Source organism: Patagioenas fasciata, chromosome 2 (genome assembly GCF_037038585.1).
Source record: "Patagioenas fasciata isolate bPatFas1 chromosome 2, bPatFas1.hap1, whole genome shotgun sequence".
Taxonomy (NCBI): Eukaryota; Metazoa; Chordata; class Aves; order Columbiformes; family Columbidae; genus Patagioenas; species Patagioenas fasciata.
The window spans coordinates 131,144,955-131,169,340 of NC_092521.1; the positions used below are offsets into that span (position 1 = coordinate 131,144,955).

Consider the following 24,386-nt stretch of genomic DNA (forward strand, 5'->3'; position numbering starts at 1 on the left):
TTTAGTTAGACTTATGCAATATGTGTAACAAACACCTCTTTGCTTTTTATGATAGAAGAAATCAGAGGTATATTAAAAATTTAAATGAAGTACTGTATTGAGTCACAAAAGTATCTTTCTATGTGAAGCGAACAGATAATTTTTAAATTATTTGATCAATTGTATTCAATAGAGGGAGGAAAGCACAGTAGAGGAATGAGCTTTCTGTCCTGGAAAGAACTGAAATATTTTTTAAGTTCTTGAATGTTATAATCTATTGCAGGGTTTTGTTTGTTTGGTTTTCTTCCCTTCATTGATACAGCAAAATATTCTGTGTAACTCATAACAATTCAGAGAGTCGTTGAAATGTGAGTCAGAATATAGTGGTCAGTACATTACATTGCCTGTAATTTGGTTACGCATGTCTGTCCAGCCTTTCTCTTTTCTCCTGTGTTTACTCCTGAACTTAAAAAAAAAAAAAAATTCCTGCTCAAAATTTTGAAATTATATGGTAATCTCTTTTTCAAATTTCTGTGGTTCCTGTGTTCATGAGTTCCCAAAAGGAGGAGCAGCAGCATGTGCTTTCCTTTGATCTGATTTATACCTGCAAACTAAGAAACTTTCTGATGATGGCAGTATCAGGAGGTGAAGAACAGGTGATCTTGTTGCTTGGTGCTTTTTACTATGAGCTTGATTTATAATTTTGCCACTGTAAATACCTGAAATTTGTTCTTGCATACGTGGTACAATCATGTGGTACAATTGAGTTCCTTGCATTATCACCCCAATTAACTTAAGTACTAGCAAGGTGGCTTCCTTATTGTAGCATTCAGCTTCTCAGAGCACAGAACACACAGTTTATTCTCTTTCCAGTGTTCTTGCCCTGTAAAGTAGCCCCGAATGGCTCTGACTTTTGGTTTAGTTGTCCATTGACTAGTCTTCTGAATGATCTGTTGAGTAAAGGCAACTATGCTGTGTTTGAGGGCTTGTGGTGGGGGAAAAAGACCAGCTGGTAGGACAGAGGAATGGAATAGCATTCAGTTTCTCTCCTTTACCTCTTGTCTAGGATGGAATTTGCCTGTGATTGCAAGAGAGAGAAAGGTGGCTCTATCCCAGGTCACTGGCTGTTTTGTCTTCTTTACATGTCTGTTTAAGCAGGGAATTGTGACCTTCTAACTTAAACAGAAATAGTTGTGTACCGTAGATTAGAAGCACAAATTAAACATGAAAGTAATTAAAAACTAAGCAAATTTTAAAGGGGAGGGGGGAAAAAAATGTTTTTAAGACATTGCTGTCTGTAATGACAGTTGTAGCCCTACTGCAACCCATTGGTGAAAAATCACTATGCTACCAGACTGCCAAGATGCGGATGAATGATGATCTATGTCTAAGTGGTACTTCCTAGAGAAGGTCTGATTCCAGAACCTCAGATAATTCCTGAGCTGTTGCATGGCCCAGTAATCCTCAAAAAAAAAAAATCCTCAAGAAGGTATATACTGCTTTTACAAGGATCCATTCCTTTGAAAAAAGAAGAATTTGGGATACATATGATTTGTTTTGGGGCTAGACGGGATTTGCAGATGTGGTGTGGGAATTGTCATTCTCAAAAAAGTCTCATTTGTCCCACTTCAGAAACATATATTTTGAGAAAAAAGTGCTTCAGATTCCTTAAAATATTGAAGTTTTTTGTACTGTTGTGTTCTGGGGCTTGCAGCCTCGTTAGCTCAAATGGGAGGTATGCTTTTTCATGATGACTATATTTGGCCAGGAGGAATAGTCCTTTTTAAAGCAAATTGAAATGAGTGTATGAGAGCGTGAAATTATCAGCAGCGCTGGTGCACATTTACATTACTTCTACATACTCTTTTGAATGACCACACAACAGAACAAGTACTTCATTTCCACTGTGTTGATTTTTCTTGACAAAACATGGCAGTCTATCCAAAGGAGGGTGTTTAGCCAAGATAAATATAAAATTTATGATTAAGCAAAGTGTTTCCTTATTATAATCCCTAAAGAGAATTTGAGACTTGTTAAATATAATGTGCCCAGGTAGTTTTAAGAGTAAATTATCCTTTATAATTTTAACTGCTGAAATACAACAAAACTATCAACCATTTGAGATCTTACTAGCAGAAACAACACTACATCGTGTTTTTCTTTGAACCGAGTAGCAAAAAAAACATACATATATAAAATATATAACTTCAGATTTGATGTGTTCACTCACTTTTACAGACCTGTAGAGAAATCAAGAATCCATGTCAGTAGCATGGTTTATAAAACCATATGTCACTCTTTCCTGTAACATGTGTTATAGAAGAAAGCAAATAAACGTTTTCATAGGATGGGTAAAAATTGATAACATTATTACACTTCTGGCACATTTCTTTAACTGCTATGTTTATGGAATACCACTTGAAGAAAACTATGGTGGCTGTCAATACTATTCATTAAAATAAATGGGAAATGAAAACTGATTCAGGAGATGAGTGGATTTTGACCTTTATGGTGCCAGTGTTGGCTTTGGAGTGTAGTGTTCTAATTAAATTGTGAATGTACTTAGATAGTGGATATTAAATGATCTCACTGTATTCTTTCAAGGACTATGAACTTCCAAAATCAAGGATAACATTAGATGTCAGCCAAGTATTTTGTCCTTCTCGTGGTTTGTCTTTACATCTGAATTAGTGCCAGTTTGCACAGATTGTGTGTCAGCTTAAATACAAGAAACAGGCCTCAGTCTGCTTGAACTCGTTCCACCAAAGACTTCTGAAAACTTTCGGTAGTCTGCAGACTGTAATGGTTGTTTCACATTAAGTTGCTTTGTAGAATTATAAAACAGCTTTTCTTGTGCTTTCAAATAAAATGTTGTCATCTGCTAATGAATGAGATACCATCTGTAATAATTAAGGTTATTCTACTTGTTTTCCCCCTGCAGCAAAACTTCTGAAGGTTTGCAGAAGACAGTAAGAGAACCACCAAGAAGGCTATTGCAGTATTGTAAGTACTGCACCCAGAAAAAGAAAAAAAGATATATATATATATATATATGTGAATTAAGAATGTTGTAAAGAGATTTTCATTTTTTTTTGAGAGGTGGAAATGAGCAACATAAAGGGATTACGTGTAAAATACAGAGCAGGATGTATTGTAGCAATCATGTTAATAATTTACAAGGGAAAAACTGCACTATTGTAAAATCTAAAATTGTATCCTTGTGCAGTGTAATCAGGAATTTACCAATAGCAGTGAAAAATATTTCTCTAACCACCAAAGATTGATCTAGTTTATATACATTTGTTTATTTAAAACTATCAGAATTTAGAAAATCATTGTAGTTTTGTAGGTTTGTCATTTGTTTTAGTGACTTATTGTTTAGGTTATTTTGCAGAATTATTTATTTGCTGATTTATTTATGTATTTCATTATTAATTTATTTGATTATTTAGTAAATTATTTATCTGATGAATTATTAATACATCTTCATGACATGCTTTAAATTATTTATAACTTAATTTTGAGTTTATTGCTTTTCGACGCTGCATTGTTACTGACTAGTTTTGATTTTTTTTTCTTTTTTTCTTGGTTCTTGAAAATTAAAGTACTAGCTCTAAGGCAAAAGTATATTCTTTGCAGAATCCATAGATGGTTTTCAGTGAAGTAATTTACCATGTAGATACTGATTTTGTTTAGCTCTATATTGCTTAATATAACTTTTCTACTTATGTGGCTCCTGCTTCTATTATTCCATAGATATGTCAAGATCAAATGAATGACCTCTGAGGAGCAAAGATAAATGTTAACTTTAGAACACACAGAAAGAAAATTGTTCTATTTTCCCTGTATTAATTATTATTTAATTATTCTTAAAGTTAACTTGAGATATTTTTGTCCCAATAAAATGGATTTTTTTTAAATGTGACTCTTGATATTTGAACTAATACATATAAGTTCTAATAAGAAAATAATATATTCAGATTAATAACTCATAATAGAGTTCCTCTTTAGTGGCAGGGTTTTAAATACATGGGGACGAATGGTGGTATCTTTGGGCACAGGCAGAAGAAGATACGTGTCTAGGGGGAAGGTGGCTAGTAGGTTTTTGGGGTTTTTTTTACCCACAATGTTTTTTGCCTGCATAGGAATTTATAAGCTCTGAAAATGTATCATCTCTGTGTTATTGTCTCGAAACTACTCTCAGGTTCTGTGTTCACAAAGAGTCATTTCTATCGCACAACATATTGTTGTGAAGTCTGTTTTTTGCGTTGCTTTCTTTTGCCAATTAACGAGGTCAGAAGTATCATATTTTTCTCCAGAGGGACTACAGTGGCTGTATAAAAACAGTGTGAAGGGCCAAATGTAGGCTTCATATATGAGCACCAGCTCTGTGGAGTTTAAAACGGGTGCCTGGGATTGGAATTTGACTCAGAGTCAGTTCTGAGTGCTGGTGTTTTCAGGACCGATGAGCCTCTCACCTGGAGTTGCCTGGTTGACCTCGGTTAAGGAGTAATTCTCTGGGCAGTCGGAATCCGCCTTGCAGGGGAGCTCTGCAACCGACAGCCTGTTTCAGAGCTGTCACGAATAGGGCAGAGCGGCAGCTCCTCTGCAAAATACCGTGTGCATAACGTGGCCTTTATTCTATGTTTAGTGCTTGAACTGAATTACTATATGCTTTAAAGTTTTAACACAGCATGGGAAGGCTGCATTGTACTTTTCAAGTTTCAGTGCTGTTGAAATACAGAAGAAATGGCCTCTGTAGACAGGTTTCACTATAGAACTTAAATTATGCATGTGTATATCCAAATTCCTTATTTTGAAATATTGAATGTATGAATATTTAATTTGTATCTTGCTTTAGTATCTTCATATGCTTGCCTTAAAGGAAGCTGTTTCCTTTGATTTATATACATGGATAAAAATGTGTGTACAGTATGTATCAATGGTTTTTCTCTTTACGGTGTTAGATGAACAGCCTTAGATAATGATAGCTGCTGATTTTTATTCTGCAGCTTGCTACCATTGTATAAAACATAAATTTGTCATATTTGTTCTATTAATCTTACTTGAATTTCAAATTCATTTGCTTTCCAGAAATATTTTCTTAATTACATATGTTAAGAAAAGTCAAGTATGTTGCAGATCTTAACGATGCAGTATTTTTGGTCTGTGCACAGTAACAAAGCTCTGAATATTATTATTTGGGGCAGAATTCCAAACTGAAATTTACGTTTCTCCTTATTTGAATGTTTTCACTGAAGCTGAGAACTCCAAGGGAGTTCCTCAACATGTACTAGTTTGTGATATGCTCGATGAAATTCGGTACAGTCACTCTTATTCCCTTGTGTAAATGAGGTCTTATTATTGAATAAGACCTATTATAAGCAGTTGCAAAGGTAAATGCTGTCAATACGTTCTGCCACCCGTTTCTCGGAGTATAAAACACTTCCTGAAAGACGTGCTACTACTGTTATAGGGTAATGTAACGCAGCTTATGTGTTGGCACTGAAAGTAGCTACTTCATAATGATGACAAGTGAAAGTACAGCCAAAGGTCACATTAAACAAGAGATTTCTTTCACACCTCATCCATTTTCTGGATGTGGTATGAAAATAGCTTTGTTCCATACACTTCAGTATGTTTAAAAAGAAGTTATCTTGAAGTATTTTTTTATGCGTTGTATATTACTTTGTTCATATTTTAAGAGATGCACTGTGGAATTCTAGCACACTAACTTCAGTGCTGCAAGTGTTTGAATTAGGTTAAGTTTTGGGTGCAGTTAGACAACATAAGTAGTATTTCATCTCACTACATTTCTTTTGTTTCCAAATTTCCTTTAAGGCATAGCTTTAAGTTCTAAAAAAGGATTATTAATGTGCAGAGTAGTATTTATATTGATGTTTTTTTGCTAACCATGGTTCTATTATTTTTGTATCTTTTAAGAAATATATGGATTTTTTTTCTGCAAATTGCAGTCTGTTGTTCAGAAATAGAAAAAGAGTGAACCTGTCCCTGTTGCCACACTGTTTCTTACCTCTGTTTTAAGATCCCACCAGTAATACGAAAAGATATCTTACATTGTATGCTCATTCAGTTCCCCATCTTACACTGATTGCTAAAATAAGGTGTCATTTTAAAAACCTGAATAGTCATGTATTAAATAATGAAAATGAATCTGGCTTGTTTCACAAAGGTTGCAGAGCAGTTAGGAGATGCTCGTTGGGAAGCCTAAATCTGGTGTGTTATTGGTATGTGTATTTCTGTTCTAATCTAACTCCATAGAAATCGCAGGAGCCATATTAAGCTCTTCTTCAATTTATTCCATACAGATAAAAGAATTTACATCTCATGAGTCATATATTTCCTGTTGTATCTTTAATACAGCCATTTTTAGTATTTTTCTTGCCTCTCTTCTCTATTGGTATGCTTGGAGAATCTGTGTGTAGGAGCCTGTTATTTCACCCGTGAGGCAAGGAGGAGTTCAAATCAATAGCAGTGTGTTGTTGACACTAAATGATGTTTCTTCTTGCCACAATAAGACTTGATTTTGTCATCCTAATGATGCTAGCTTGCTTCACAGAATAAGGATCAGCACTCTCTCATTTCAAACTTCACAAGTATTAAAAAAAGTAATTTGAAGGAAATACTAGAGAGTTACTCCAGTATTTGTAACCAAACCCACACATTGGCTTTGTAAAATGAATATCCAACTTCTGTTTCACTTAGTAGGGAAGCTGCTTTGCAATGCAATTTGGAAATCTGTGTTAAAGGATGTAGGACTGATCAGAGCTGACAATGATGAAGCCATGATGTTTTAAACAGAAATGATGCAAACATTATTTCAAATATAAGTTCACATAAAACATGAATTGTAGTAAAAAACAAACAAAACCCACACCACAGAATAACCACACACTGAAAACCAACAACAAAAACCCCAAACAAATAAACAAAACCAACAACAAACCGAAACCAGTCAACCAGCCAAAGAAAAAAGCAAAATGAAACAAACACACACAACCACCACCCACACCACCCCCCAAAAAAATGCCTCAGGCTAGTAGAAATTCTGTGTGTTTCACAGAAAAATCTTTACAGCACTATGTAGAAAGAGACTGTCTGCATGAGCAAAAAGGTACAGCCAGCAAGATGTTACCATGCTAGGTCTGGGATTGTGCTCTATTATGTGGTCAAAAAGGAGTGAGCCGATGTTCTCAACTTGAACTAAGGATCCCACAGGGAGATGGGAGCTGTCGAAGGATGGGAAGTGGAGAGGAAATAGTGTAACTATGGGAAGCAATAGCATGATGATAGGAACTTATGGGCATGATGTTGGTAGCAACAGTGGGTTTTTGAGAAGCACAGGATCTTTTGTGTTGAACATCTGAAAGCAATAGCAGAGTTGAATTATCCTATTAAATTATTAAAATATCCTGCTCCTTACAACAATGTACATTTATATCCGTATCTTTCACTGTACGATAGATGTTATTTTTTTTTTTTCTGTCTGAAATATTATTAGGAGATATGCATGGTTAAACATTCACATAGTAAGTTGTGAATTTTAACTTGAGTATTGAACCCCAGAAACCTGTTCTGTGAAAGCCTTTTAACACTAAGCAGCTTTACTACTAGCTACAAACGTGTAGCTTTTCTATTTGCACTATTGTAATTGTTTTATATTTTACGCAAAACATGGCTCTCAGAGTTTCGTAGTGTAAGCTGCAATGTAATATTTTTGAGTTTTGCAATATGTCCCTTTCTCATTTCTTCTGCATTATTTTCATACAGTCATCTGAGGTAAACTGTCTGCATATCATGATGACCTTTCCTGGAGAGGAAATGCCTCCTGTTTTGCAGGCAGTGAAAAAATCATCCTGAGAATTGCAGTAACTGGTTATATTTCAGTAATGATAATGGATATTATATAAACTTTAAGCAAACTTTTGTAGTTTTTTTTGAATGTGTGTTAACTGCAAGAAATGATTAGCACCTAACAGAAGATGACCATCAACTTCAGAAATACAGCCCGCTGAGTTTTATCTACCTCAAATCCAGAAAGTTTTTGATGATTCTCCTTCTCATTGAAATATGTTTTGATGAGTTAGGTCAGGCCTACATCAGGAGCACTTCACCGTTTTACTTATACTAGCAACACACATCTACTTCAGGTGCAACTCACCAGCAAAGTGGTAGTCAGAAGAGCTCAGTCTTGTTCACACATCTACCGCTTTTTTGTGCTGTCTCCAATGTTGAGAGAAGCTAAAAGTCAATTTTCCTAGTATAACTTCCCCTTATCTCCATGAAGATAACACACATGGAATACTATCAGCATACTCTCCTGCCATGTGTCACCTTAACCGTATATGTGAAGGTGCCTGCCAGAATGAGCCTCTACCATCCTGTCAGCAATACACTGAAGATGCGAGTTCAGTGAAGAACGCTGTGCCTAGTGTGGTGACTTCTCTCTAATGAAACGTATTTTTCCTTTCAGCTGATATTCTGATCTTGTAACATGTGAGCATAATTTATGACAAGCTGATAGTGGCACTGAAGTTGATGAATACATACTCTTACAGCGTTATATTTAGTAAGCACTAAACTATTTTCTTTATCCCAGGCTCTTGCACTTGACATAAGGTTATAGGTGGATTTAATGTTTCTTACTCTGTTGTGAGGGCCAGCAAGCATTAAAAACATCCCTTATAGTCATTGTGAAAACAGCAAAAATATAGAATGAAAGAGTTTTATTATTCTTTGTTCTTTGGTTGGTGTTTATGTTGTTTCTCATGTGTATGTGACTGCCATGTTTCAGTTCACCAGAGTTTTCAAAGACTCTCTGCATCTGGGATTGTCCATTTTGTTGCATTTATGTCAATTTAAACATTTGAAATAGAGTTGGGAAGTTTTAGGTTAATACTGCAAAACTGAACTTTTGTACAATAAGCTTTAACATGAATTTCATATGATTTGTGTGTTCGTGTGAACAAGAAGTAATTCCTTTGCAACTGTAATATCTGTTGATAAAAATATATTGGGTGTAAACAAGTTATCTAGAAACTCAATGTATAAGCTTTTCTTTGAAATTTCTCCTAATTTGCAGCCAACAAATGAAATTGTTGTGATTATTTGATGAGATAAATTTACTTTTTTCTGTTTCCATACAAATGTGATGTGTTTTGATTTTGTTCGTTTGTTTTCATTACTACGCAATTACTTGCCATGATTTATCTAAGCTATTTCTTCTTTAATTGGTTCAAAAGATAATTTTCTTATTTTCATTCACAATTTATGTAGAGTTCTATTTGCCTTTCTATGCCCACTTGTACTTAATAAATATCTGCACTGCTTTGGAGTGAATATAAAAATAATGCGGTGTTTAGAAGTATATTTGGGTAAAAACCTGGAAAAAAAGTATCTTTTATTTCTCTTTAACCACCTAAAATGTACTGTACTACTCTTAAGACTCTTTCTTAGAGAGAGACTTGCTTGTATGCATGTGCATGCAATAAATTCTTAAAACAATCAGTAAAACTACAAGCACATCTGAAGGCATGTTCTGCATTTTCAGTGAAACATATTTTGAATAAGTAGCTGATCTATTGTATATGGTTGTCCGTTGATTCTAAAGATACATTTTTCTGTGCTCAGACAAATCTAAATGGTAATCATTTATAATTTCTCGCCTTGATGAAAAGTAGTGATGAATAATATGATTGGAAGGAATGCATGAGTCATGAAACGGGGAGCTGGGCAATCATGGAAAAATTCACTTTAAAAACTCTCTTCTGCTTACCAGGATCCTAATGTGAGTTCAGTTTTCTGTAACATAATCCAGAAATTACAATGGTAGAGGTTTTAATAAAAGCCTTGGATGGATGAACAACTCTGTAAGTTGACCTGAGCATTGGTTGATAGGTTATAAAAAGGAGTTTTTTAACTCTCAGCTAAAGTGATTATGGATACGATGGTCAGAGGACACTCTGTCTTCTCACCCCCACATAAACGTGAAAATAAAATGTCTTAAGATATACTATAATTAATATGGAGTGAATGGAGATCCTCGGTCCTGAAGATATCTACACTACTATAAAACAACTTTTAAGACCTGTTAAAATATTAATAACTTGGTAGAGCTCTTCAGAAACTCTTATTTCTATTTCAGATGTACATCTGTGTAGCCAGTCAACATTTGTACTCTTGAGTGTACAACTACACATAAAAGAGAATAAAACCAAGTATTGTTACTAAATAAATGGCTTAATTTGTCATAGCTCCACCCAGAAAAAAATCCATCGTTTTCCAGCTTTCTCCCATACTAAAGTCATCAAACATGTATTAAAAAAATTGTTAGGTAGAGTCAAGCACCGGCTCTGTGTCCCGGGCAAGGCTTGCAGAACCAGCTGTTGTTCTCCTTGCAGTGACCTGGGCTAGGCAGCCTAACATCTGCTTCTCTTTTCTTTCCAGTGACCCAAGCCAGATTTCTTCAGAGCCTATTGCTGTTATTTTCCCTGCAGTTGCTCGTGCTGTTTTCTTTTACATGCTACAGCTGTTTGTGAAAGATTTCTTCCCTTTTTCTTTTCTGACTTACTCTTTCTGTAAATTTAAAGAGGTGATTTTTAAAATTCCTGGGTGATGTTGAACATAGGACTGTTCTGGTTGTCTTGCTTTAAGGCATATGTCAGCAGTATAGAAAAAGGGCAAATTAGATTTAGTTTCCAAAGGAAAGCTCAGTCTTGCCTGTGCTTCTTATGGACACAGAATCCTGATCTTGAACTGAATTAATTACATGCATTTAGCTTGTGAGAATTGAGGTGGGGCTGTTGGTCGTGGCTTGGGACAGGGCAGAGTTGAGAAACAAAAAGGGAGATATTTTGCTGTGTGAACTAATAGTATGAAAAAAATATGTGGCAGAATGCTCTAAATGAGGATAAAAATGAAAGGCTATGAATGACACAAACCTTAGTCAATAGGATTAAGCTGACCTTGGGAAGGCAATATTACTGTATGCTTAAATACAAAACATGAAAGTATAAGTTTGCCATTTTGGAGGAGATACGACTTAGCTTTCACAATCATTGCCTATGGAAATTAGGGAAGATCTTTTAGAATGGCTTTTTTTTTTTTTTTCGATAAATACAAGGTTGGTTGGTTGGTTTGTGTGTTTGTTTTAATTTTCTGTAAGACTTTCAAATGTTAAAATGAGCAAGAGGTTCTTGATTGTTTGCATGTTTCATGCTGACTATATTTTACGAAAGGTCATGCACCTTGCTTTCAGTTTGCAGTCTTAAAATTTCTTTGGCAACTCCAAAACAGTTTATGTGGGCAAGTGGTTTTTTTTTAAAAAAAAATACACTGGCTATTACTGAGTGACTAGAATTTGCCTTAGCTGAAAATGCAAATGATATACATAAGATGAAAATTTTACCCTTTCTAGATCAATGTGAAGTGCTTTTTCAGTCATCTTGGTTCTGGGACAACTAGTCGAATTATTGTTTGAATAGATGCTACTCTACAATATAAACTGAAGCATAGTAAGGACAATGGATTGGGAGAATCACTTCAGAAACTGAAGAAGGTAGCCTTGCTAAGCCCCTTTCTCTATCCATGTGTTCTCACCACTTATGCAGGTTGCTGCTTGTGCACCCATGCACTCTTTTGCTACAGTAATTTTAACCTTTATTAATTTTCTGATCTGACTGCATTAGTACTAGTGGTAGTTCAGGGAAGGAGTGGGGAAAAGGTGGTTGAAGGGAATAGGAGGCAGTCATGAAGCAATGCTCTGAGCCACTGCCTACATATGGTGTTAAAAGATATGCTACCAGGTATGTAAAAGGCCAGGGTAGCAATGGCTCACTGTCTCGGAAGTTTGTCTCGCTGTGTTTTGCAACAGCAGGGGTGTAAATTATAACGTTTGGTTACTGCTAAATCTGATCTACTCATTTATACTTTTGTTGATCTTCTACAGAAAGTACGACATAGTTTTAAAAACTCTTAAGACACCAGAAAAACTAATGCAGAAAAAAAAAAAAACTATATTGGCTGAAAGAAATGTGCTGTTTGACCCAAAGTGATAGGGCTTTTCTTACATAAATTCCCTGTGACTCATTGTCTCTTCAGTGTTCCAAAGCTGTCCAAGGTAAAAATTTATGCATAATTTATAAGGCCTAGTTGACATTCTGTGTATAGAAATTCAAATTTTATCTTGTAATTTTTCTTGTTTACATCTCCATTAGTTCATCTATCTTGGAAGCCTTTGGTTCTCAAGATTTACCAAAATTTTTCCTTATAAAGGGTTTCTTTCCAGTTCTTGTACTCTCCTGGTACGCACATGAATGTGCAAATCCTCTATGTTCAGAATTGATGCTGTAGTTAAATTCATTGTACATGTGTGCATACATATTTTGATGTTAAAGAAATACTTTTGTGTGGTTATTTCATAAAGATCGTGCTATAAAGTACACTGTTTTGTTCACATCATGCTTTCAGAGTCTTAAAAAACAACAGAAAAATAATGCATGTGACAAAATATCTGAGTAAAGATTAATACAGTGATTTGGGAGGACCTACATTAACATGCTATTTAAGGTCCTGTTGCTGATTTCCATGTAATTAACACTAGTGATGTATAAATATCAGTTGAATACAAATAACTTGAGCAAAAACGTTTATGGTTTCCCTTAAATAAAATCACAGAATCACAAAATGGTTGAGATCAGAAGGCACCTCTAGAGGTCATCTACTCCAGCCCCTTGGCTGAAAGCGGCAGTACCTAGAGCAGGACATTGTCTGGCTGGGTTTTGAACATCTGCAAAGATGGAGAATCCACGAATGATCTGGACAGCCTGTTCCAGTCTTCCATTATCCTCATGGTAAAATATGTTTTTCTTATTTTTAAATGAGATTCTTTTATTTGTGTCAATTAGCTTTTCTCTGTTCACTGGATACCACTGAGGAGAGTCAGGCTCCATCTTCTGTACTCCCTTATATAATAATCTGAGCCTTCTCTTTGCAAGGCTAGACAATCCCAGCTCTCTCAGCATCTGTTCATATTCCATATGCTTCAGACCCTTACTCATCTTTCAAGCCCTCTGCACGTATGTCCGTGTCTCTCTTGTACTGGAGAGCCCAGAACTGCATACAGTAACCTCCCTCAACTTTCTGGTAATACTCTTCAAGCCATATGGACTTGTGTGCATCTGGTTAGTGTAAATATTCCCAAACTTGGTTGTGCTCCACCTGAATCAGTCTGCTGTGCCCTGGACTTTCACACTGGTTTCATGGGCCTGGGATTGCTGAAGGCTTATCTCACCAGTAATGACTGAAGTGAAGAAGGCACTGAGGATCTATTTGTCCTTTGTGACCAAGTTCCCGTTCAGCAGTAGGCCCACTCATTCCCCAGTCTTCCTATTGCTGCTGATGTACTTGATGGCCTTCAAATCCCTTGCCACAGTCACCTCTAGCTGGGCTTTTGCTTTCCTGATCTCATTCCTGCATATTTGGATGATGTCTCTATATTCCTCTTGGGTTACCTGTCCTTGCTTCCATCTCCTGTATGCTTGCTTTGAGTTTTGCCAGCTGCTCCTTGTTCATCTGTTCAGGCTTTCTACTGTATTTGCTTGATTTCCTACTTTTTGGGATGAACCATTCTCAAGCTTGGAGCAGGACATCCTTGACAATCAAGCACCTTTCCTGGACCCTTCTCTCCACAACCACCTGCTGTGGAATTCTTCTGAGCAGATACCTGAACAGGTCATAATCTCCTCTGCTGGAGTTTGAGGTTATGATCCTGTTTTTCGCTTTTTCCCCCTCCTTTCGGGATGCTGAATTCCACTATCTCATGGTCACTGCAGCTAAGGTTGCCTCCAGCTTTTATATCCCTGATCAATTCTTGTTTGTAAGTATGAGGTCTGGCAGAAGACCTCGTCCTTAATAGTTCATTGACAATTTGTGTCAGTAAGTTGTTGTCAATGCAGTCCAGAAAACCTCTGGATTGCTTGTTCCATGCTGTGTTATTCCTCGAGCAGATACTTGCATGATTGAAGTCCACCGTTGAGGATCAGGCCCTGCAAATGCGAGGGGAGTCATAGGGAGTGTTACCCAAGGGGTTGTTCCACTCATAGATTAAGTTGTTAAAGGTAAGAAGTAGTTCCTTTTGACAAGGGAGAAGGGTAGAGTATATGGATTAGGTTAGAAAAAAGGAATTATTTTCTTGTCTGATATTAGGAATTGGTCATTGGCCTAATTAGTTAGAAGGGATTTGGGGTAGAGATCTTTTTACCCAGATATTGTTTATGAAGCAAGAGATTAGTGCGTATTTTGCTAAAAAGCTTAGAAAATTGCAACTAAATATTTTTAATTTCCTCATGTCTTATTAACAATGTTTCTGTGAAAACATGATCATCCTCACAATTTCTTTTTGACAACTTGTTTCACAAAAAATTCTACTAACAGATGATTAAATATACGGAAGGAAAACTGGAGGAGGAAGGGATTGTGTGGAAGAATTGCCAACAGTCCTGTGATGCAAGGTTTCATTTTTGTCACTGATAATTTTCTGATACTCAGTTCCTTTCAGTCTTTTACCTTCAATTAATTTTTTAAAATATATTGTTTTTAGAACTACAACTGAAGTTTAGTGATTTATCTGTTTGGTGAGTTGTATGTTTGGTTTTTTGTTTGTTTTTTGGAAGAGGACAGTTAGAGCATGCTAGAGACCTTGTGTTTGATTGTATTTGAGCTTCCGCAGTTGTAATGTTCCAGCTTTCTTACATTGTTCGCAAGTAGATAGTGTGTCCGTAATCTTAATAATTTAAAGACAGCAAAGACACATCTGAAGTGCATTCCATTCATTCAGTAGAAGAGGCGTTACTTGTTCCATATGGTTTTGTCTACCAACCTGTTATCTAAAACGTGATTATAAGTTGAGTTGCTTTCTCTCATGCTGCCTTTGTTATGCTGATCACAAGAGTATGCTACTCCATCAGTCTGGGCATTTCTTTACGTAGAACACGATTTCTCACTGAATAGTTATGCTTTTTATTTCTTGTGTGAAATAGCAAAATGAAGTAATTTGCACAAACTTTTTTTGTGCAGAATACTGAAAAGAATATAGCATATGCTGTTGTTGGTATATGCTCAAAATCACAGTTTTATTGCAGGGATGAACTATACATTCCCCAAGATGTGGGAAACATGAATGAGGCCTGCTTCTACTACTAAGTAATAAACCTCCTTTACTCCCTTATGTAATGTGACTTCCTATCTTATCTCCATTTGTTTAATCCGTTTCAGTCTTTGAGGATGATCCTTACGTGTAGAAAGAAAAGAAAGCTTTTACAGGAGGATAGACCTGAGTGTCTGCAGATAAGAACTGTGATAATGGCTTTTTTTTTCTTCAAAATAAGACTTTTATATATTGCTAGCTTGACTTGGTAACTTGCACGTTAAAACTAACAATAAAATTAAACAATTAAAAGCCTCCTTCAAGAGGAAGGGGAGAGTTGTCTATTTTTACAATATTTTTCAGGTGTTTCTATATTGATGTGGTTTACTTTTATTGATGAAACATCTAGGAGTGAGTTGCCTTTTTTTTTTTTCTTCCTCCCTGCCATGCCCCTGAGTCTTCAGGTGGTTTGAAGCCTTTATGACAATTGACAGAGGTCAGTTCAACTTCTAGCAATTGTCCAGACTTTGGTTTGTAACCCTGAATTAGGTCAAAATGTTATCTGGTTCTTAATAGCTTTTTACAGATTTTTTTTTTTTTTTCTTTTTTTTTTGAGAGTGGCTGGTTTTGCTTAAAATTATTTACAAGCACTGGTAAAGAGGAAAAGAACTCTCGTGAACATTTTCCTAAATAAAATTCTCTCTCCTTTGTTGTAGTCTATTGAAAATTTCTTGTTTTAGGCTCCTATTGAGAAACATACCTAGCAGGATTTGTAACTTTGACTTACCTTGCAAACCTTGTAGTTAGCTCTGGTTGCCATTTTTTGTTGGTGGTGGACAGAAAAAGGTCTTGGTAGCTCAGGTTAAAATGTAGCTTTGGAGAGTCTTGGAGGTTGAACCTATGGCTTCTGCCAGAATAGTGACGATGGATGCATTGTTGATTTGTGTACCTCTGAGAGCGTCACTGTGAGACTCAGGAGATGACAAGTTTGGTTCCTAAGTTGCTGCCACGAGTGCTCTGTGGCCTTCTTCTGCCTCACTTCCTTGTGGAGATGACAGGTTTACTGAATGATAAATGCAGATAAAACTGAGTGTTCCTTTCTTCTTCATCTCAAGGTTTTGTCAAAGTGTACAAGTAGCTGTGATGAAAAAATGTGAGAAAAGGAAACTAGATTGATGGAGGTGAAAAATCACACCAAGAGTGACTAAGGGTGAGAAAATCTGTGAACCTGTGCCTTAGGTGAAAATGTTTTGTCAAAACTAACATTTGCCAACGCAATTCTTCTTTTGGGATAAATACAATTATAAATTTACCCAGTACTGCATTAGAGGTGTTTCTTATCAGCAGACATTATTGACTATAGATAGACCCAGAATGGATTGGAACATGAAGAAATGCCATTAGTTTCTTATACACTGATAACTAAGTATGAGAACTTCTCATACATTTTCTTTGTATTCTTATAGAGGCAGTGAAGATTTCAGTGAAACTTTCTAATTGAGTAAATTAACGCTGATTTACTCTTCTCCTTGGGTTTGATACTTCTCGCCCATGTTTTTAAATCTCAGTTATTTTTTTCTATTTAACCTTTGAAGAAAGTCTAGTTGAATCTGCATACTTAAGACATTACTGAGTCATTCATATGTGAGAGAGGTCATTTGGGAAGTTTCTGATTATATCAATAACTATGACTGCATTTCCATCAGAAGATCAAGGATTCAGTTCTCTTACCCAAATTGTTTCAATGTCTCTACTAGGCAGTTTTCTGTGACCAGCTATCACTTTGTCTTGCTTTTGCATGAGAGTATGAACAAACTCAAGAAGTGAAGTCTGGACACACAGGTTTTTTGGCTATAGGGAAACGACGTGTACAGCAATAAAACATCATATACTTGCATTCAAGACTCTTATTAAGGGAATTGGTGTCGAAATCCACTTTTCTCTAAGTCCAAAAGTCCATGCATTTGTTCAAGGAAGATGCCGTAATAAGTTGGCATCAAAAATTAAATAACAAACCAGATTCCTGGATTTATTTATTTATAGGGCCCATGTCCGAGTTGTATAAGGCACAGGCAACATATTTTGTGATTTTTATTTTTTTTTTTTTTAATTTGGCAACAGAAAGTACTTTCTTATGGATCTAAATATCTGACTCCATGGGCAAATGGGTTTTGGCTCAGTGATCTGATGCTGAGATCAAGTGTATATTCCTCTTTGGTAGGCTTCCCAAAGTGTGTTGCCTCTGTCTACTGAGACCTAAGTTCTTTGAAGGCCTTTTTGGCCCAGCTGCTGGAGAAAGCTTAGATGTCAATACCTTACCTGAGATTTAGTTTCTCCAAGTTTTGTTTTATTTACAATATTTCTTCTTTTTTTTTTTTTTGTTTTTTTAGGTTTGGGATTGTTTTAAAGCATCCCTTTTCATAGTTATAGAAATACTCAGCCCTAATTACAGTGTCATTTTGGGAGACTGAGTTCAGCTGTGCTTGGTTGGTTGCAGGAGATGATAATCTCTGTTTTAAATTAAGAAAGGAAATATCTGGCTATACAGTAAAACTGGAATACAGAATTTACAGTCTTACTAGAAAGAATAATTGTTGTTTGAGAAATACATAGGATAATTCTATACAGTAAAACTGGAATACAGATTTTACAGTCTTACTAGAAAGAATAATTGTTGTTTGAGAAATACATAGGATAATTAATTGCTTTCAAATAAATCATCTTAAATTTCCTGTGGTTTTAAGTTTTTTTTTGTATTGTTAAAAGCAGTATGAAAACATATTTGCATGTCAGCTATTTTGGACTTGGAGTTCATACTGTACTTTTCTCTATATTGAGATTAATGATGAGAAAAAGAGTAAGCCATTTTTGTTATGGCCAATTTATTTCATTTCAGACTGTATTATCATTTGGTGAAAGCCCTATTGATTAGCCTTCATAGCTTTACAGAGCTTTTCTTCTAAGCACTTAAAGTTTGAGTTGTCTCAGTCCCATAGGACTGAAAGAAAGCTGTTAGTACCATGAAATTCTTCTTCTCTATGTTTACAACAGCTTGAAGCCTCTTCTTGGAATACAAAATATTAGCACATTAATGTTATTAACCCCTTTAGTACAAAATGCTTTTGGAAGAAAAAATATTTTTGTATCTTCAAAGTCTGCATTGTTTCTTCTACAAGAGTACGGTTTCTTAAAGCTGAAAAATGTGTTGCTGTGCAACAAACAGATGCTGCTCTAACAATGCAATACATTATGTACCAAAAATGATCTTGGTTTTAATCATAGATGCTGATTTAATGAGACAAGACTAGCTTACATCAAAAATGGATTTAGGGTGTGATTTTGTTTTCTCTGTGTTTTCTCTACATAATTAATAGGAATATGGTACCTTATATATTCTGTTTTAAATTTGAAAGTGTACTTTGGTTTTATGCCATTTTATGCTCCTGGTTTCTAATTCTACCTTGCACAATACCCTTTTTTTTATTCCTTTTTGTGATATTAACACAAGGGCATTAGTAAATCTTGTATCTTCAGTGTATTTCCTCAAAAAGTATTGCCTTTTTACAGAATAATTCTGTTCATGCTTAATCTTTCCATTTTGCCAACATCTCCTTTTTCATTTATTTTCTGAACATTTTGTGTCCAGGGTTTTCATCCTGCTTTTGCCATGTGGGACATTTAAGATGTTTGTCTGTAACTAATGTTAGTTTATGAATCAGAAAAACAATGCTAATCGATATCTTCAGACATTATCAGTACTTTATATCTTGTGAACAGGCCTGATCCCCTGGGAGCATTTCATTGTTGATATCTTTTCAGTTCAACTTTCATTTTATTCTGCAGATATTTTGTGACTTAGTGTTAGTTGCTAGCTCTAATCCTTCTATCACAGATATAAATTTTGATTGACAATTTCACTTTTAGATAAAGTCAGATACTACTATACTTCGGGGTGGGGGAAGTCTTCATATTGTGTTTTTAATTCCACTGAACCCAGCAGAGTTAAATGTAGTTTGGATGCACAGGGAAGAATTAATGATTGGAAGATACAGAGTTGGTAAATTATTTATTCTGGCCCTGAGGAAGCTGAAAAGCTGAGTGAAAGACTAATAAATCATTTGTGGTAGTGCTGGTTGTCACTTCCAATTATTTTAGACGGTTTTGTGATAAACTGCAGCACCTGCTAGATATCCCTGCACCATCCCTTGATGCTTGCAGTGCAGCTTGTTCAGTCGATTATCAAAGGCAAATTTGTCTAAAGTTTCCTCAGGTTGGAAAGAGAATTACTTTTCTCAGTCCCCCCTTCCCCCTTTTTACAATGCATGCATGAGGTAGGTAAAATTGGTGATACATTAGGTCAATAAAATTCTACATGTACATTTAGGTATGGTCAATTGAACCACTGAGGAACAGGATGACGGTGGCATGTCTGTTTGAGTGTAAACCTCCCCTTGAAAGGCTGGCTTGCTTTCATCTTTTTGAATAGCAGTTGCTTCTAAGGTACGAAAACTAGCATTCATCCTCTGTTTTTGAGGATTGTGTTGGAGCTAGTGCTGAAGTTACAGAGGAGACTGACTTGAATATCAGTTGACTTGGACACTTGTTCAGCTTTTCTACTGCTTTTATTTAGAAAGTCTATGTTTAAAATTACTTGTACGGAGACCGTGTTGATACTCAGCATGCAACACTTTAATAAATAGATTAAGACAGAGAAAAGTAGTTGGAGGACTGGAGAAAAGATTTAGAAAGAACAATGAAATGATTTTGAAGAGCAGAGGGAGCAAAAACATTGGAAAGATTAGGGTTGACAGAGAAAGACTGAAAGTAAGATGAATGATGAAGGAAGAAAGAACTGAGATGGGTTAGTGGAAGGCAGCTCTTTCTTTATGCCACCTCACGGAAAATAGCATAAAGTGTTTTCTTATTTAGCTGCAGTCTGAGCACCCTTTTCTGCAAGACAAAAGAACCAGGCCTACCCTGAAAATACTTGTCTTTCCAAACTGAAAAAGTAGTAAAAAGTAATGTCATTCTATAGGCATTGGTGCAAATGGGATGGGAAGGGGGGTGATGGTTAAGGAGAATATATTGTATAGTGTGGGACCTGAGCATGACATAAATGTTATGGATTAAGGGGTGCAGAATGTGCTGGGTTTGGCTGGGATAGAGTTAATTTTCTTCATAGTAGCTAGTATGGGGCTACATTTTGTATTTGTGCTGAAAACAGTGTTGATAATACAGGGATATTTTAGTTATTGCTGAGCAGAGATTACATTGAGTCAAAACCTCTTCTGCTTCTCACCCCACCAGCGAGCAGGGTGGGGGTGCACAAGAAGTTGGGAGGGGACACAGCTGGGACAGCTGACCCCAGCTGACCAAAGGGGTTGTTCCATAGCATATGGTGTCATGCTCAGCATGTAAAGCAGAGGGAAGAAGAGGGAAGGGGGATGTTCTGTGTGATCGTGTTTGGCTTCCCAAGAAACCGTTACACGGTTTTAGAAAGTTGAGCTCAAAGCTCACCTTTCATGCTGTTGGAAGGATGTAGATAAAGGAGCTCCTGGTTGTGCAAGAATACATGAGTACCTATTATATTTCTGTTCATCTTGGGAAAAGGGCTGTGAAACTTGAAAACTGTGTTTCTTTAAAAAATTAGAATGCATCACGTATTCAGCTTAAAACTGTTGAGATTCTCTTTCATGTCTCTCTTATTGGTGAAAGGATGCATCTTACATACAGTGCTGAAAGACTTGCTAGTAAATGTTGAATGCTGTAACTTAGCAATTATACAGTAACTTTTTGTGGTCTTTTCCATTATCTTCCTGACCTAATCCATCCAAATAGCATTAAATTCTAAACATTCTGGGTCAATACAAACAACAACTCTGGTCCTTGGAAAGTAAAAATTAAAGTGTTTTTTATTTCTGTTTTTCCGTTAGTGGATCCTGGCTTGGAATTTCAAGTGAAATCTTTGTCTTAGGAAGTGATGGTATTTTGATCCACGTAAGTAGTTCAAGACAAATCAGAGAAGTGACCACACTGACTAAAATCAGAATTGAGAAGAGCTTTGTTTTCTTGTTATATATATTGTTCAGATAGACTTGTTGTTGTTGTTGTGCTGCTGTAGGTCAGGAAAGAATCAAATGGAAATATCAAGCACAGTCACCTTGTGTCTCCAGATGACTTCCATACAGAGAGATCTGCAGTTCTGATCTAGATCTGTGAACTTTAAGAAAGCTCTGTGAATACATCCGTTCAAGTTCAAGAAAGTAAATACTAGCTGCCAGAAAAACGTACTAAGCTTTGTCAATGAGTTCTTGTTTAGTTTTCTGGGGGGTAGGTTTTTTGCTCAATTTCCTGGAAGGTTTTTTCATTGTATCAGTGTCCATTATTTGCAACCACTGATGACAGTATAGAAAGGACAGAATGTAGCATCTAATCTATATTATTATAGTTTTATTACTCTTAGTGTTTCTGTAAGCATGGTAACAGAAATCAGTAAAATTTTTTGTTCAGCTTGAATCAAGCATTTATTAATGATTTGAACATCTAAACATACATTGATATTAATTGTCATGTTTTTACATTCTTACATTCCCAGAGAAGGGTGGTGTCCATAGTAAATGTTGATTTTCAAATAAATACAGTTTTGCTATAGTAATTTTATATTTATTGCTAAACACAATTGGTACCTTTATGTGTGTTTTTAAAGTAATTAAAGACCTTAACATGTACAAAACATTTTTTTTACAGTTTTGCATGGAATTCGAGAACCATTTACTTTATTTTTAGGACTTTGAAAATTTATTATTTATTTCCAGTTTGTATAAGTTAAGTACACAAAGATAGCAATATGTAATTTTGTTAAGTTTATTTCATTTACAGGATAAATATATTGGATATATGTTAAAAGGGGAGTTAAAAAAAAACGCATTTGAAATGAAAATTGATTTCTTTTATAAGATACTGCTTATAATAATCTGAACTGTTAACTGTGCTTTAAAAAAAACAGTGAATTTTATCTTCAGATACATTAAAATAAGAGAGCAAGTCGTTCTGCTTTTTCTGTTGTTTTAAAACTTTCAAAGTCATTGTACTCCCCCAATTAAAAAAAAAAAAATCAAATATGGTATTTAGCACCCACCTGAGAGACTGTCACTGTTTGGGAGGCTGGATATTTCTAGGTTTTCACTTATCTTTTCTTTATGCCTTTACCAGTGGGGTTCATGACAGCCACAGTGGCTTGGGCCAGACACACTTCTAACCGAGGGTCCCTCTTCCAGCCTGTCTGAAGGGAGATGCTTAGGGGGGAAGTTTGAGAGGTCTTGTGACATCTTTTCCCACATATGCTTTTCTGCCTTCTGGAGATCTGAAAGCTTTTAGACAAGGAGAATCAGAGATGGTTTCTTTTTATCTAGCAACATTCAACAGTATTGGTTTTGGTTCCCCCCTTGGTTTTCTCGCTCCTGCAAAAAAGTGGTCACTTTTTGAACCTCTGTAAAGTTTTAATGTCCTGCGGCAAGGACGTCCATGGCTTGACTTCTAACTCTGTGAAGAAGTAGCTCCTTTGGTTTGTTTCAGAAATAACACTTATTAACTTCTTTTTCCCTTTCTCCAGTTCTGTGGGATTATAGCAGCAAACACGTAAAGACCGAATTTTTTTTGTCACTTTTATTTAAATTAACTTTCATAAGTAATTGTATGCCCTAAAATGGCTTGCCATGATTTCAATTTTATTTTAAATATATTTTAGAAGGAATAATAGTTAACTCAAATATTTCAAAATATATATACTTCTTTAGGCTAAGACATTTGGCTTTTTCACTCGGGGATGAGAAAAGATAGAGTCAGTTATCTGAACTTCCTTAAACAGGAAAAGATGTTAAAGGAAATTTTTCACAGTATTTTATCTTTTCATAACAATGTTTTCCATGAACTTCTGTCAATGAATTCCACAGTGTAGGTGAAACTGTTGTTATTCTCTGTTACAAAGCTGCAATTTTTTTACCTTTCAAAAATTTCCCATGTTATGGCACAGAAAGGAACCTAATCCAATATGACTTCCACTGAGCCATCTCAGTAGGATTGATTTTTAAAGATCTCATGTGTTTTTCTAAAAAAACTGGTGACGTAGAAGAGCTTTCCTCCAACAAATAATCAGTGATCTGTCTTTGCGTGCTGCAGAATAGAATAATGTGGTCAAGGTAAAATGAACATTGTCCTTGTTTTTCTTAAAAAAGAAGAATTTGTGAATTCCAAATTGCTGGTGAAGACATGCATTGATTCATTAAACTAGACTGCATACAGTGATTAAAATACTGATTTAAAGACAGTTTATCTCATGTATAAATATCTAAGTAATGCACTTTCTTTTCCAATTAACTTAATTTTAGGAGCTATTCCCAAATATTGAATCCCTTTCTCTCTGCTGTTGGAAATAGTGATATATTATAGAATTAGTAAGCCTTACATCACTTACATAGGGTAATTATTGGAAACTATTTTAAGAGTTGTCACAGAAGTATATCTGGAAAAAGATCCCTAGGCTAGCTAACCTTGATTCAAGCATGGGAGGTCATACATATGTAATTTACTGGAGTTCTTTGTTATATTTCTGCTGTAAGAGGTAGGAGGAGTACGCCATACACAGTGCAATCAACTTTTCAAAACAATGTTGGCTAACAAACTATAGAACACAGAAGAATATAGAACTAAATAAAAATAATTTAAAAAAAAAAAAAAGGTAAAATGTTTTGTCTTGTGTATTAGACCACATTTTAATCCTGTTTCATCTCTGTCAGTTTCTTCCAAGTGAAGAAGTGTTAGCAAAAGGGAGTCTTGTTTTGCATTAAGTGTTTTAAAAACATTTTTTTGTGTAGGTTAGCAAGAGCAAGAAGGACACTTTGGACTTGGAGTTGATGATGATGATTTTTTTTGTGCTGGGAATGTTTGTTTTGTGGTCTTGGACCAACCTCCAAGAAAGTTTTGTCCTTCATATGGAAGAGTTTCCCCATGGAACTTTGGGAAGTCATTTAAACTGAAATCAAGCAAGTGCTCAGAAGAGAGAGCTCAAAACCAGAATTTTATGACTTGATCTTGAAATATGCTGCAGCTGAGCGATGATGAAGATATGAATAATTGAATAACTTTTAGACATTGCTAGAATGGAGCAGAGTTTTCCAGCTAACAGAAGAGGTGATAAGTGTTTTTTCTGCAGATGCTGCCAAATGCCAGGTTAGCATCAACA

At 35.6% G+C, this 24,386-nt stretch overlaps 1 protein-coding gene across 9 annotated transcripts in view; it reads left to right on the forward strand.

Moving 5' to 3' along the window:
• The window catches only part of TBC1D5 (TBC1 domain family member 5), a 316,442-nt gene that overhangs the window by 24,027 nt on the left and 268,029 nt on the right, over positions 1-24,386 (forward strand). For 8 of the 9 annotated variants that reach the window (XM_065830710.2, XM_065830709.2, XM_071804973.1 and 5 more), the window contains exon 2: positions 2,921-2,982. The exons of the other annotated variant lie outside the window; for it this stretch is intronic. The gene's annotated coding sequence lies outside the window, so the exon portion shown is untranslated. The remainder of the gene's footprint in view (positions 1-2,920; positions 2,983-24,386) is intronic. 9 annotated transcript variants of the gene reach the window in all.